This window comes from Hevea brasiliensis, chromosome 9 (assembly GCF_030052815.1).
Source record: "Hevea brasiliensis isolate MT/VB/25A 57/8 chromosome 9, ASM3005281v1, whole genome shotgun sequence".
Classification (NCBI taxonomy): Eukaryota; Viridiplantae; Streptophyta; class Magnoliopsida; order Malpighiales; family Euphorbiaceae; genus Hevea; species Hevea brasiliensis.
In genome coordinates this window covers 23,375,535-23,389,024 of record NC_079501.1, presented here as the reverse complement: position 1 = coordinate 23,389,024, position 13,490 = coordinate 23,375,535, and the positions used below count along the sequence as shown (strand labels likewise).

At 37.6% G+C, this 13,490-nt stretch overlaps 1 pseudogene; it reads left to right on the top strand.

Moving 5' to 3' along the window:
- Positions 1 to 8,730: 8,730 nt before the first annotated feature.
- LOC131183200 (uncharacterized) lies at positions 8,731 to 13,307 on the top strand (annotated as a pseudogene).
- Positions 13,308 to 13,490: the final 183 nt, after the last annotated feature.

The following is a 13,490-nucleotide window of genomic DNA, read 5'->3' as shown; positions in this document are numbered from 1 at the left end:
AATATTGATAAACAACCTGCGAGGTAGAAAAGCAGGTTAACCCAGAACAAAATATCCTCCTGTGGCCTGTAAAAATTTTTGAACAGGAGTGAGCGTTCGACTCAGAGAGTAAAATATCAATCTTAACTATAATCTCTATAACTATCTGAACTAATGCACCCTGTAGAGTGAAATGCAACATAAACAACATTTTCACATCATAACATCAAAAGGTAATTTGGAGCACTCACACACGTAGCATCAATCATAATATATTGGGAGCCGATCCTATCTGACTCTCTTAAATCCAACTCGTGCAGTGAAGAACTCAAGCCGGACTTTCGCTTAATAAACCAAATCGAGGGTCCCAGCGAAGAACTCAAGCCGTGACTACCCCTCGAAGGAACGGGTCCCAGCGAAGAACTCAAGCCGTGACTACCCCGTCCTATCCATAGTCCACACCACATCACACGCACGCCAACGCACGCACACTGCTCCAAATTACCACAACAACACTCATGGCACATTAACAGTTATCAATGCAACATAATTCGTGCCTAGAGTTTAACTACATAAATATATATGCATATAAGTGATGCATGGGCATCTTTGAACATATAATAATATCGAAATTATAATTAAAATCAATATTTTACTCACGACTTGGACGACAATCACCGTGGCGGCGGGCGGAGGAAGAAGGTCTGCCCTCACTGACAATTACATTACATTTATTTAACACAAATGACTCAATACAAATAAAGAAAAGACCAAATACGTCTTAAGTCATGCCGAAAATCCGGCAGAGTCTCCCCTATACCTAGGACCTACCCAACTGCAAAAGGCTCAAAACACACTTCTATATTCACAGTCCATATGTCCACAACTCAATCATATCACTCAGCCCCTCCCGCCCATCAAATCGATCATCCATCACAATACGCAAAATTTCAATTTAGTCCTTATTATCGATCATTTTTGCAAAAACTGCCCAAACAAGCTCTAAAAATTATAAAACTTTGCCCCGTGGTCCTTAGCAATATTACTAAGCTATTGCAAAAACAATCGTAATTTTCTAAGCTACCACGAATATTTTATGGATTTTTAATCCTATTTAAGCACTAGAAAATTACGAAAAAGCAAGGTTCGGGTTTACCTTTGCCGATTCCGACTTCTGGAATGCGCTCGGGATGCCTGACAATGGTGGGGTAGCCAAAACCTCGATCCAATTCGGAGACTTTTCCTGTAGCTGCATGCAGTAGGAAATTCACAGATCCGGACAACTGTCGAATTTCCGCGAATTGAGGATACCTACACGAAGCCCAATAATAATATATAAAAAATCAGGGGTGTTACAAATTCAATCGGACAGAGTCCGGCCATAAAATAGACCTTTCAACGGGGAGTTTTTGACTCACCCGACCTGTAAACACAATATATATCAATTGGGGAGCTCAGCTCACCCTCCACATACTCATAACAACATAAAATAAATGGGAGCTCTGCTCCCTCATCCAGTCCATCAACATGCATAGAATAATAAGTTTACAGGTCCAAAATAACAATTTATATTACAGACCCAATTCAAATGAATATTTCTAACACATGCGAAAATTCTAGAAGTTTATAAAATTACACAAACATAAATAGATGACCTGCGAGGGAGAAAAGCAGGTTAACCTCAAAAATATCCTCTTGTGGCCTGGAAAAATATTGAACAGGAGTGAGCGTTCGACTCAGAGAGTAAAATATCAATTTTAATCATAATCTCTATAACTATCTAAAGCTAATGCATCCTGTAAAGTGAAATGCAAAATCAGCAATAAATTTACATCATAACAATAAAAAGGTAATTTGAAGCACTCACGCACCCAGTAATATCAATCATAATATATGAGAGCTGCTCCCCTATACAGCTCTCTTAAATCCAACTTTGTGCCGTGAATAACTCATTTCGGACTTCCACTTAATAACCAAATCGGGGTCCCAATGAAGAACTCAAGTGTCTACCAGGGACCGGGTCCCAATAAGATCTCAAGCGGTGTCTACCCGTCCTATCCATAGTCCACACCACATCACACGCACGCACACTGCTCCAAATTAACACAACAACATCCATGGCACTTTAACAGTTGTGAATGCAACATAAAACGTGCCTAGAGTTTAACTACATAGATATATACATATAAGTGATGCATAGGCATGCTTGAACATATAATAATATCGAAATTACAATTAAAATTAAAATTTTATGCACAGACTTGACAGCGATCACTGTGGCTGTTGGGCAGAGGAAGAAGGCTGTCCCGGCTTACCTGACAATTACATTATAATTATTTAACACAATTGACTCAATACAAATCATGAAAAGACCAAATACGTCCTAAGTCGTGCCAAAAATCCGGCAGAGTCTCCCCTATACCTAGGACCTACCCAACCTGCAAAAGGGCTCAAAACACACTTCTATATTTACAATTCATATATCCACAACTCAATCACATCACACAGTCTCTCCTGGGTCCATCAAATCAGTCATCCATCACAATATGTAAATTTCGATTTAGTCTTTATAATTGATCATTTTTGCAAAAACTACCCAAATAAGTTCTAAAAATTCTAAAACTTTGCCCCGCGGTCCTTAGCAATATTACTAGGCTATTGCAAAAAGAATCATAATTTTCTGAGCTACCACGAATATTTTATGAATTTTTAATCCTATTTAAGCACTAGAAAATTATGAAAAAATAAGGTTCGGGTTTACCTTTGCCGATTTTCGACTTTGGGAATGCGCTCGGGATGTTTGACAATGTTAGGGTAGCCAAAACCTCGATCCAATTCGGAGACTTTTCCGGTAGCGGGTCTGTCTGGCCGGAAATTCACAGACCCGGACAACTGTCGAATTTTCGCGAATTGAGGATACCTACACGAAGCCCACAACACGGGGGTTAGTATAAAATTTTTACGGAATTTTCTAAGCTCATTTAATGCTCGGAAAAACACTGCGAAGTTCTACGGGACCCACTGAAAAATGGTGTCGAAAAATTTTGAAATTTATATCCTCGCGAAGCTCTCGACGAGTGGAGCGCTCTGGTACTCTCGGTTTTCTCGTGGGGTTTACGGTTTGTGAGAAATCTAGCCCAAAAGTTAAAATGGGCTAAAACTTCCCGGGCAAAAATTGGACAAATCGCTTGATGGATTTCGGTGTTCTTGGTGTCTATGGAAAGCTCTCGACCTCAACATGTCTGCTAACTCTATTTCACCCTTTTATGTACTCCACGAAACACTATATTTCTATCAGTATGGGTCTAAGTGTTGTGCCTATCTAGTGCTAGGCACGGGTACATAAAGGTGAGTCTTGAAAGTATAGTTGCCCTAGATAAGGATGAGGATACCACTGCTGGCAGTCATCAATGGATGACCCAGTTAGAATAAGTTTGTGATAATAGAATATTCAAGAGAGATAAGAAATTGGGAGACCTAGTCGGTCAGGACGTATCGTAGTAACTATACAATGTTCTCGATGTCTGCTCTGTAAGCTGCAGATTACAGTACCGACATGGGATTATTGTGTAGAGCTGCGTGCATCCTCGTGGTGCTCCATAATGAGGGTGTTTGCGGATGGCTTCTGTTTTGGTACAGCTATGCCAGAACAGAGTTCTATATCTGCAGAGGAGTTGGGAACTCCTGGTTAAGAGTCTAGAGTTAGAATATTAAAAGTTCACAGTTGGGTGATAACTAGAGTCAGTGACTCCGTTACCCCAGCATGAGCTAGAGTTACATCAAGAGTTGCCATCAGACCAGAGGTTTCGGATTAGTTGCAAAGTTTTAGAATTTTTAGAGCTTATTTGGGTAGTTTTTGCAAAAATGATCAATTATAAGGACTAAATTGAAATTTTATATATTGTGATGGATGACTGATTTGATGGGCCCAGGAGGGGCTGTGTGATGTGATTGAGTTGTGGATATATGGATTGTGAATATAGAAGTGTGTTTTGAGCCCTTTTGCAGGTTGGGTAGGTTCTAGGTATAGGGGAGACTTTGCCGGATTTTCAGCACGACTTAGGACGTATTTGGTCTTTTCATGATTTGTATTGAGTCAATTGTGTTAAATAATTGTAATGTAATTGTCAGGTGAGCGACGACCTTCTTCCTACGCTTGACCGCCACATCATTATCAAGTCTGTGAGTAAAATATTAATTTTAATTGTAATTTCGATATTATTATATGTTCAAGCATGCCCATGCATCACTTATATGTATATAATTATGTAGTTAAACTCTAGACACGTTTTATGTTGCATTCACAACTGTTAAAGTGCCATGGATATTGTTGTGGTAATTTGAAGCAGTGTGCGTGCGTTGGCGTGCGTGTGATGTAGTGTGGACTATGGATAGGATGGGTAGACAAGGCTTGAGATCTTTACTGGGACCCGGTCCTTCGGGGTAGACACGGCTTGAGTTCTTCGCTGGGACCCCGATTTGGTTATTAAGTGGAAGTCCGAGCTGAGTTCTTCGCTAGCACAGGTTGGATTTAAGAGAGCTGTATAGGGGATCAGCTCCCATATATTATGATTGATATTACTGGGTGCGTGAGTGCTCCAAATTACCTTTTTGCTGATATAATGTGAATTTATTGCTGATGTTGCATTTCACTTTACAGGATGCATTAGCTTTAGATAGTTATAGAGATTATGGTTAAAATTGATATTTTATTCTCTGAGTCGAACGCACACTCTTGTTCAATATTTTTTCAGGCCACAGGAGGATATTTTTTATGTTAACCTGCTTTTCTCCCTCGCAGGTCATCTATTTATATTTGTGTACTTTTATAAACTTCTAGAATTTCCACATGTGTTAGAAATATTCATTTGAATTGGGTCTGTAATATAAATTGTTAGTTTGGACATGTAAACTTATTATTCTATGGATGTTGATGGACTGGATGAGAGAGCAGAGCTCTCATTTATTTTATGTTGTTATGAGTATGTGGAGGGTGAGCTGAACTCCCCAATTGATATATATTGTGTTTACAGGTTGGGTGAGTCAAAAATTCCCCCGTTGAAAAGTCCATTTTATGATCGGACTCTGTTCGGTTGAATTCTTGAAATTGGGCCCAAATGGGCCTTAGAGTTGGGTTAATGAATAATTAGGCTTACTACGGGCCTCGGAGCTTTAGGCTGGCCCAGGTCCTAGAGCCGATCCGGCCTATAGATTGGGTCGTGACATATTATGTCTTCGTGGTTTAGCCAGCATTTACCACCAACCTCTTTTCCTTTCAACTTCTCCATTAATCCAGTTCCAATTACCTGATCCAAGTCTTCTTCATCCTCTCGATCAATTTTCGCATCCTTCACCATCCATACATACCTATAACCACTCCTTGCCAACCCTTCAACCAGCTCTCTTGAGCTACTTTCTTGACACAGCAGTCCCACTACCAAAGCTGATACATACCACGGACCCAGACAGTTGGTCATCAAGCCATGCTAACGATTGGCTCTTTTCAAATTCACATGGTGCAACTGGAAGTGCCAATGGCAATAACTGACAGTAACCCTTCTATTACTTTTCCATCATTTAGCTTTTGTGAGTGATTCTTGCTCAATGCCCTCAAAGGTATTGACCAGAATCCCACTTGACCCCGCCATTTTCTTACCATTCTCCAAGAAAGAGGTTTTAAGGAGATTATTTGTGTTCTATAGCAGTGGTGAGGGAATCCATGATCCCAATCGGTTCTAGGCTTAGAATTTTAATTGCATCATTCTCTTCTAAATCAGCTGTGCCTTTTGAACCGATCATAGCTTGGAAGGACATAAAAAGTGTTGACATGATGTGAAGAGAATATAATTAGGAAGATCAAGAGCTTAAGTGAGAAATAGCAGGAAAGGCCAAGCTCATGTCTGTAATAAGAGCACAGAGAGGTGGAGATAGTGAAGAGAACGGAAGAGAAGGAAGGTGAGAGGATTGACAAATGCGTTCCATGCGGTAATGGAAAGGATCCTTTTAGTTGAATGGATGCTTGTCAAGAGGAAGGAGATGAAACTGCTTTTGATTGATCTGAGGAAAGGAAGTGAAGAAGCGAAATAAGGTTTATGACTCAGCCAGGGAGACTGTTGGATTTGAGGTGATGAAGGTTACTGACATTATCGACTGTAAGCAAAGCAGCAAGCCTAAAGAGGGTGTGATATACTGTGAACCATGCACGCACTTGGGAGGAGAGCTACGTAAGCAAGTTTTAAGATCACTGGAAGTGGAAATTTTGAATTATAGTTTTATGTACAATGATTAAACTCTCACCCTTCATCATAGTAGGATCCATGTGAGACTCACTGTTATTAACTATCAGGACAAAACCATTGTGCATACTATGGATATATTGAATAATTTTCCATGAAGAAGAGTCGAATATGGCAATCAGCAATTGAATTCCCTTCATAGACTACGTTTCCATCAAGCGCAGATGCATTGAACTTGCCTGCTAACAAGAAACAAAAATAGCAAAGCCGATCGTGTTATGCACAGGTTGAAGGCCAAGAAAGTTTGAACTGAATTGATCCCCAAGTAAGCAAAACAGATTTATTCAGAATACTTGGTCTTCTGTTCACTTCTGTCTAAAGAACAAACTGAGCCAAAGCCTGAATCCTTAAATATTGTGTATGGATTAACTTCCACTAGGATATCTACTAAAAATTTCACTGTTTCCCTTTGGATCACTAATAATGACTCGATGAGAAACGGCACAATCTGCACTAGTTTCATTTGTCCTGCATTTCATTATTCATGGTAATTATTTCTCTCAGCATCTCTCTACTCACAGTCGATTCCGTTTGTAATTATTTACCAGACAAGAATGCATTTGGGTGCCCCATTAGTTGGCCAGACAACCTCAAACTTGTGCGAGTTGACCCCAAGAATGCAATGCTTCTCTTATCATCACTGGGAAAAATAGCAACAAACAGGTTTTCTAGTTATTATTATTAACTCATGCTATTTTTTCTTTAATTTTTATTTTTAGTTGGAGGAAGAACCACGGGATACATTGATACCAGAAAGACCAGAGGGTGAAACGTCTAACCTCATTTCAACATAGTTTTTCAATGACTCCCGTGATTGCCTTATCAGAACTTCCTCCAATTTCAGTAGCCTTCCTAGCTTCTTCTCCAACCTTCTTGGCTCTACTCCTCAGCTCTGCATCATCCATCAGCCTCACAATCTCTTTAGCTAACTCTTCTTGCGTCACCAACCTTTCAGCCCCCACACCCCATGTAGTCTCCAATATTCCGAGCCCTGCCTTCTGCAAAACTTCTGCATTCACCCTTTGAACTTTCAATTAATCATTGATTAATTATATATTTTCTAACCAAAACTTTACATTGTAAAGTTAAAGAAATATTACAATTATACAATTATAATATAGAATTATTCTTTCTTCATACCTTTCTCAATTTATTTGTTTTCTTAGTAGAAAATCATAGAATAGAGATTCGAATATGAGTTTGTCAATCATATCATATGCCTTTGGCAATTAAATAAGTCAGGCTAAACAATTTATCTCTTTTAATTATCAATATTTCTTCTCTTAATTTTTTTTTCTCATCCTCTTTCTTTATCGTTAATATATTTATATTGTTAGTATAATTATAATAAAATATATAATGTGTATTGTATCCATAAATAATACGATGTGCAAATTCACAAATATACGAATCTTTACGAGTAATAGAGTATTGAGAAAAGTATCATCCTACAAAGACTATCGTTTAATTGCCAATCAATTAATTACTGAGTTTTTGTAAACAACCATTAATGGAGATTTCAATTTAACATAAGTACCAATTAACCAGCTAAATTCTTAACTAGGCAAGCATATCAAGTAATTAAAACAAAAGTATAGTGATAATAATACAACATAGAACACTAAAATCCATAGCAAATAACAAAATCAAGTCTTCATGATTTTTATAGCCCTAGTAGGGAAATTTATTTAATCAACATTATCAGGAAATTACGCAAAAATATAATAATTATAACATTAATTTTTTATATATTTAAAATATAATTATATTTTTAATATGTTACATAATAAATTAATAATTACATAATTTTATTAAATATTTAACATATATTAATTATAGTTGATTATCAGCAATTAATTGTCAGTAATACATGTTTAACAGAAGTAGACCTTTAATAATTTTATTTTTTAAGACAATAATACGATAATGGAAAGAAAATCTGCCAAAACGACACTGTTTCAAACACACTTCGTCTTCTATTCTAGGCCCGCGAAGCCATATCCATAACCATAAGCCTACATCCTCTCCGCTAATCTGGGCGCCAATATCCAAAAATGAGATCCTGCAAAACCTTAACTCTAATCCGCACATCGATTTCTTCCGTCGAAAAATCAAAACAACATTTCTTCAATTCCAAATCTTTCTTTCCATTCTCTCTCCGCTCTGTTCCCTTCCTCTCCCTCAATTTTCATCTTCTCTCTCGATCCCTTCCAGGTCCGCTCTACATTTGCGTTGAAATTTTTTTATATTTTGTAATTTATTTCTGATTTCTTTTCTTCATTGATCGGTGTCGCTGGGTGCAGGAAGTAGTCCCTGCGGAGTCCGTGCAAGGCCTTATGGGACTTTGCAAGGAGCAATCTCGTTAGAATCCACAGAATTTGAAGCAGGCGAATCCCAAGATAACTCCGAGAAAAATGACACAATAGAGTACTTGCTCAACAACCGCGATGATGTTTCGAGACTGATGAAAATGGAGAGGAGGTTGTCGCCGGTTTTCGACAGTGGAGTTGAACCCGCACAACCGCTGGGGCGGTGGTTTCCTTACTTGGATAGGTTTAAGTGTGGGAATGGGGTATATTTGAATAGCGGGGAAGTATTGGAGGCGGTGGGGCCGTACATAATGGAAGAGAGGAAGGAAAGGTTTAGGAGTGCGGTGATTAACCGGAGCTACTCGGTGTGCCTGGTGGTGGAAGGATTGAGTGATTTTGGCAATGTTTCAGCCGCGTTTCGGTCTGCGGACGCGCTGGGATTCCAGTCAGTTCATGTGGTCTCGTGTGATAGCTCGAAAAGGTGCATGGGGATTTGAGGTGAAATGGATTGATGCATTTCGTTTCCCCCCTTTTTTGGCATTACTTAATTTATAGTTAATAATAAGTTTGGATGTTATTGGTTGTCTGTCTGGTGGATACACAACTCGAGTTTTGCATTAAAGACCAATGGCAGTGGCATGTCATATTACGGAAAATTTTATGATTCAATAGGTTGAGATGTGTGTTATAGGATATTTTTAGGTTCAAGCTTAATGGTTGATTGTGTTGATTGGTTTGCTTTGAGCCTTTGATACGAAAGAAAAAGGGTGGGTATTTGAGTCAGAATAAGTTTTAAGTAAAATTCCAGTCCTTTACATTGCATTTGCTAGTATAGGATAGTAGACCAGATTAGTGTTCTTATCAAGTTTGAATCTTTGTTCAAGGATTTTTATAAGTTATTTACTTGTTCAATATCCTGTATAAGATCAATAGGATGTCATGATAGTGAGAGAAAACTGTCAAGAGTATGCCCTTCTTACACTTCCACCCGTTCTTGCCCGGTTCAATTCAAGTTTTAAGGTTCCTAATGTTGCTGCTTTGCCAATTCAAGGTTTCGGGGGAAGATTTCACGGATCAAGTGTCAACTAAATATCAGTTCCCTTGGGAGTGCCAAGAGTCCCACATTGGAAAGAAACAATAAGTTAACAAGTTAAAAGGGTATATAAGGATAGAAGACCAACTAACTGATTGGTTAGTTCTAACTTTTAGTAGTGGTTGGTCTAAGTTCGAGTATGTCCGTCTCATACTTCATGGACTATTGCCTTAGCCTAGTCATTCACCTCCACCCATTTAACTCAATTCAATAATAAAAACATATCATTTGGACTGAGGCCATATATCCATAGCTGAAAAGCCTGAAATTGATTTTGTTACATGAATTGGTGCAAAACCCATGCCATGGAGGTTTTCATACGTCTCTCATGACTTGTTCACAGTGGTACAAGGCACAATTTAGTTTCTTTTAGCTGTTCCTGGTTTTCCAGAAGCTTTAAGAGAAAAGTGATATGTTACTTCACCAACACCCCATGCTTTCTTGTTGTTGCAGGTATAGAGACAATCGCCACGTTAGCATGGGTGCAGAGAAATGGTTGGATATTGAACTTTGGGACTCAACCCAAGAGTGCTTTCAAGTTCTAAAATCACGTGGTTATCAAATTGCCACGACACGTTGGAATGGATGCTGTAATGACCTATTCTAATCTGTTTTGCAAAGTTTTTCTCATGGAAGACTATATTTAGAATAAATAGTTTTGTAGGTTTGTATGGGAAGGCAATTTATCATCTAACAAGTTCTATTGCTATAAGTTGGCAATGATAATCAGTGTTGAACTGTATAGCATCTTTGGCAATTGAAGTGAAATGTCCTTGGTTTAGATATATGTCTGAACCGCTCTCTTGTCATGCTCAGGTATCCATTTATGACATGGATTGGTCATGCCCAATTGCAATAGTAGTTGGAAATGAAAATAGGTAACTAATTGTCTAATTTTACTATTTGTTCATAATATATAAAGCTAGAGTATTTTCATTGTGCTTTAAACAGAGTTGTTATGCTTATAAATGCCAATGTTTGAGTGTAATTTCTCTTTTGTCTTCAATTTTTTATATTTTTCCTTGCTTTGGAAACAAATTTGAATTTCTAAATTGCTGTTAAAAATGAAAGATGAGAGCATCAAAAGATGAGAACTCCATTTAAAGACTTCTTTTTGTAATTTTTCTTATGGTGATAATATTTAATAGTTTATATGCATTTTTTGTGTCGTCTGTCCTAGCTATTTAGTGTTTATAATGAATATGAGACAGATTGTGTACTTGTAAGTCTGCTTGGCTTCATGATTGTCATTTACATGCTCAAGAATATCTGTCAAGCTTATAGTTTTCTTTCTTTATTTATTTATTTTTAAATACCAAGGTCCTTGAGTTGCTGATCGCAGGGGGATAAGTGATGAAGCCCTGGAACAGTCAGATTTGCACTGCAGTATTCCAATGAAAGGCATGGTAGACTCTTTCAATGTTTCAGTTGCAGCAGGCATCCTCATGCATCATGCTGTTTGTGACAGAACTTCTCGGCTGGTAATGATAGATGCTTTACCGTACACTATGTTATATGGTAGTGAGTGTTGGGCACTGAAAGAGTCGTATGCATCTAATATAAGAGTTGCAGAGATGAGAATGTTAAGGTGGATGAGTGGCCATACTAGACTAGATAAAGTCCGTAATGAGAGTATTAGAGAAAAAGTAGTAGTGGTGCCAATTGAAGATAAGTTGAGAGAAGGGAGATTGAGGTGGTTTGATCATGTGAAGAGTAGACATACGGAGGCTCCAGTTAGACAAGTAGAGCAGATTAGGTTAGAGGATAGAAAGAAAAAAATGGGTAGACCTAAATTGACTTGAAGGAGAGTAGTACAACATGACCTAGAAGCATTACACGTTTCTGAGGATTTAACCCAAAATTGTTCAGAGTGGAGAAAGCGAATCCATATAGCTGACCCAAAATTTTTGGAATAAAGGCTTAGTTGAGTTGAGTTTAGTTGAGTACTATAAATGAGATGTTCCATTCTCTGATGATGATATCTAACTTTAAAAGTGTGTAAACTAAATTAATAGCGTCATTCATCTATCATAAACCGATGAAAGTTTTGGTACAATTTTTACAGATCTTTGAGGAGACAAATTGGATTCCTAAACTCAAAAACGCAACAAGTGTGTGTGTCAATGTAATATGGCTAATTGATACCCTCTTACATCATTCAAGTGTGTGTGTCAATGTAATATAGCTAATTGAATTGATAAACTCATACATCCAGTTGTTGTGGTCAAATGTTGTAGTACAATTGTTGCTGGTAGAAGGCAGATTCAAATAAAGCTACATGCCAAAATTTTTTTTCCCATGTGTATTTGTCTATCTGCCTATCAGTTGGCATGTTTGTATTCATATTCATTTCATTTGTATACTCGAGTCGATTCCAATTCCGTGTTGGTGACGAGCATAATTCCTCAGTTCTAGATTTTTTATACTTATCTATTTGGTCTTTGATTGTTTTCTCTGAGACAGCAAACAAAATTATATGAACTTCAAGGAAGTTCATGTTCATCCTTGAAATGAGGGTGATCAGATGCTGTTGTTCTTGGAGCCAACTAATTTGCTTATCAGAAAGGAGAATATGAGAGAGGACCATTATTTTGTCTGGTATCCCAGATTTATAAGTTCATTGCATCCGTTGGCAAATGTTGTTAAAATGTTATGCTTCTTGATGCTATCTGCAAGACAAGGAAGGGTCAGAAAGCCAATGGGGTGTATTTCCCCGTTGGCACTCTGATGATTGTGGATTGGTACCATGGTTATTCGGCTATTACTTCTAATACTTAACAATGGTTATCATCAAACTCTGATGTACATGAATCCCAATTATTTATGTAATTCAATTTCAATTAAAGCTTCGATCCCAAACAGGTTGACTAGGAGTTATTTTCCTTTCTTCTGTTCTTGTGTGGAGCCAAACTTTTCATTTGCGGTTGCAATTTTATTTTAAAATTTAATGAAAACATTAAATTTTGCATTAATATTTGCAGGGCTGTCATGGTGATTTGACATCAGAAGAAAGCCAGATCCTACTAGCAGAGTTCTCACTGCGGCATAGTAAGAGTGCAATAAGCATTGCTCATGAGTATGCAAAGCGCAAGGCAGCTGTGCCCTTGCCAAAGCTCTGATAGAAAGTGAACCATGAAATGTTTGAATTTTACATCTTCCAACTTTAGCATTTATATTGCAACTTAAGAAACTGATGAAGTTGTGCCAATTGGTGTGAATGCTATTGTGGATCCATTTTAAGTCAAATCAGACCAAGTTACTTGATTGAGATATTACGGTGGAGAAAACCCCAGCTTGCCAAAAAATCTGTTAATGGGAAGGGTGAGCAGAATAGTTCACCTAGTGGCCGGGAATGCCTAAAGTTGAAATGTATTTTGGGCTGAAAATATTGATCAAGAAAGAGAGGACATTTGTTCATTTGTCTGTTTTGTCAAATAATTTTAATATCTTAGTCGTGTTTGTCATGAATAGGACTAGAGAAGAAAGAACATATTTTTACGTTCCTATTATTTTGGAGGGGTAAATGCTATTTAACTATGATAATTGATAGGCTGCCAAGCAATGTATTATCAGCTTTATGCATCCATTTTTGTGGTATAGTAAAAGATCAGTAAACTTTGTCAATTTGAATCAAGTGTGCCGATATGTTATTATTGAAATGCTTATTCTATTTTATTTCATTTTATTTATCGCAAATTTTATAATAAATAAATATTATTAATGTGATCTAACAAACTTCCATGAAATAACGCGATTAGCTACTCATAATTTATTGCATTTAATACCCCTACTCCGATTTCTTTTTCCCATTCT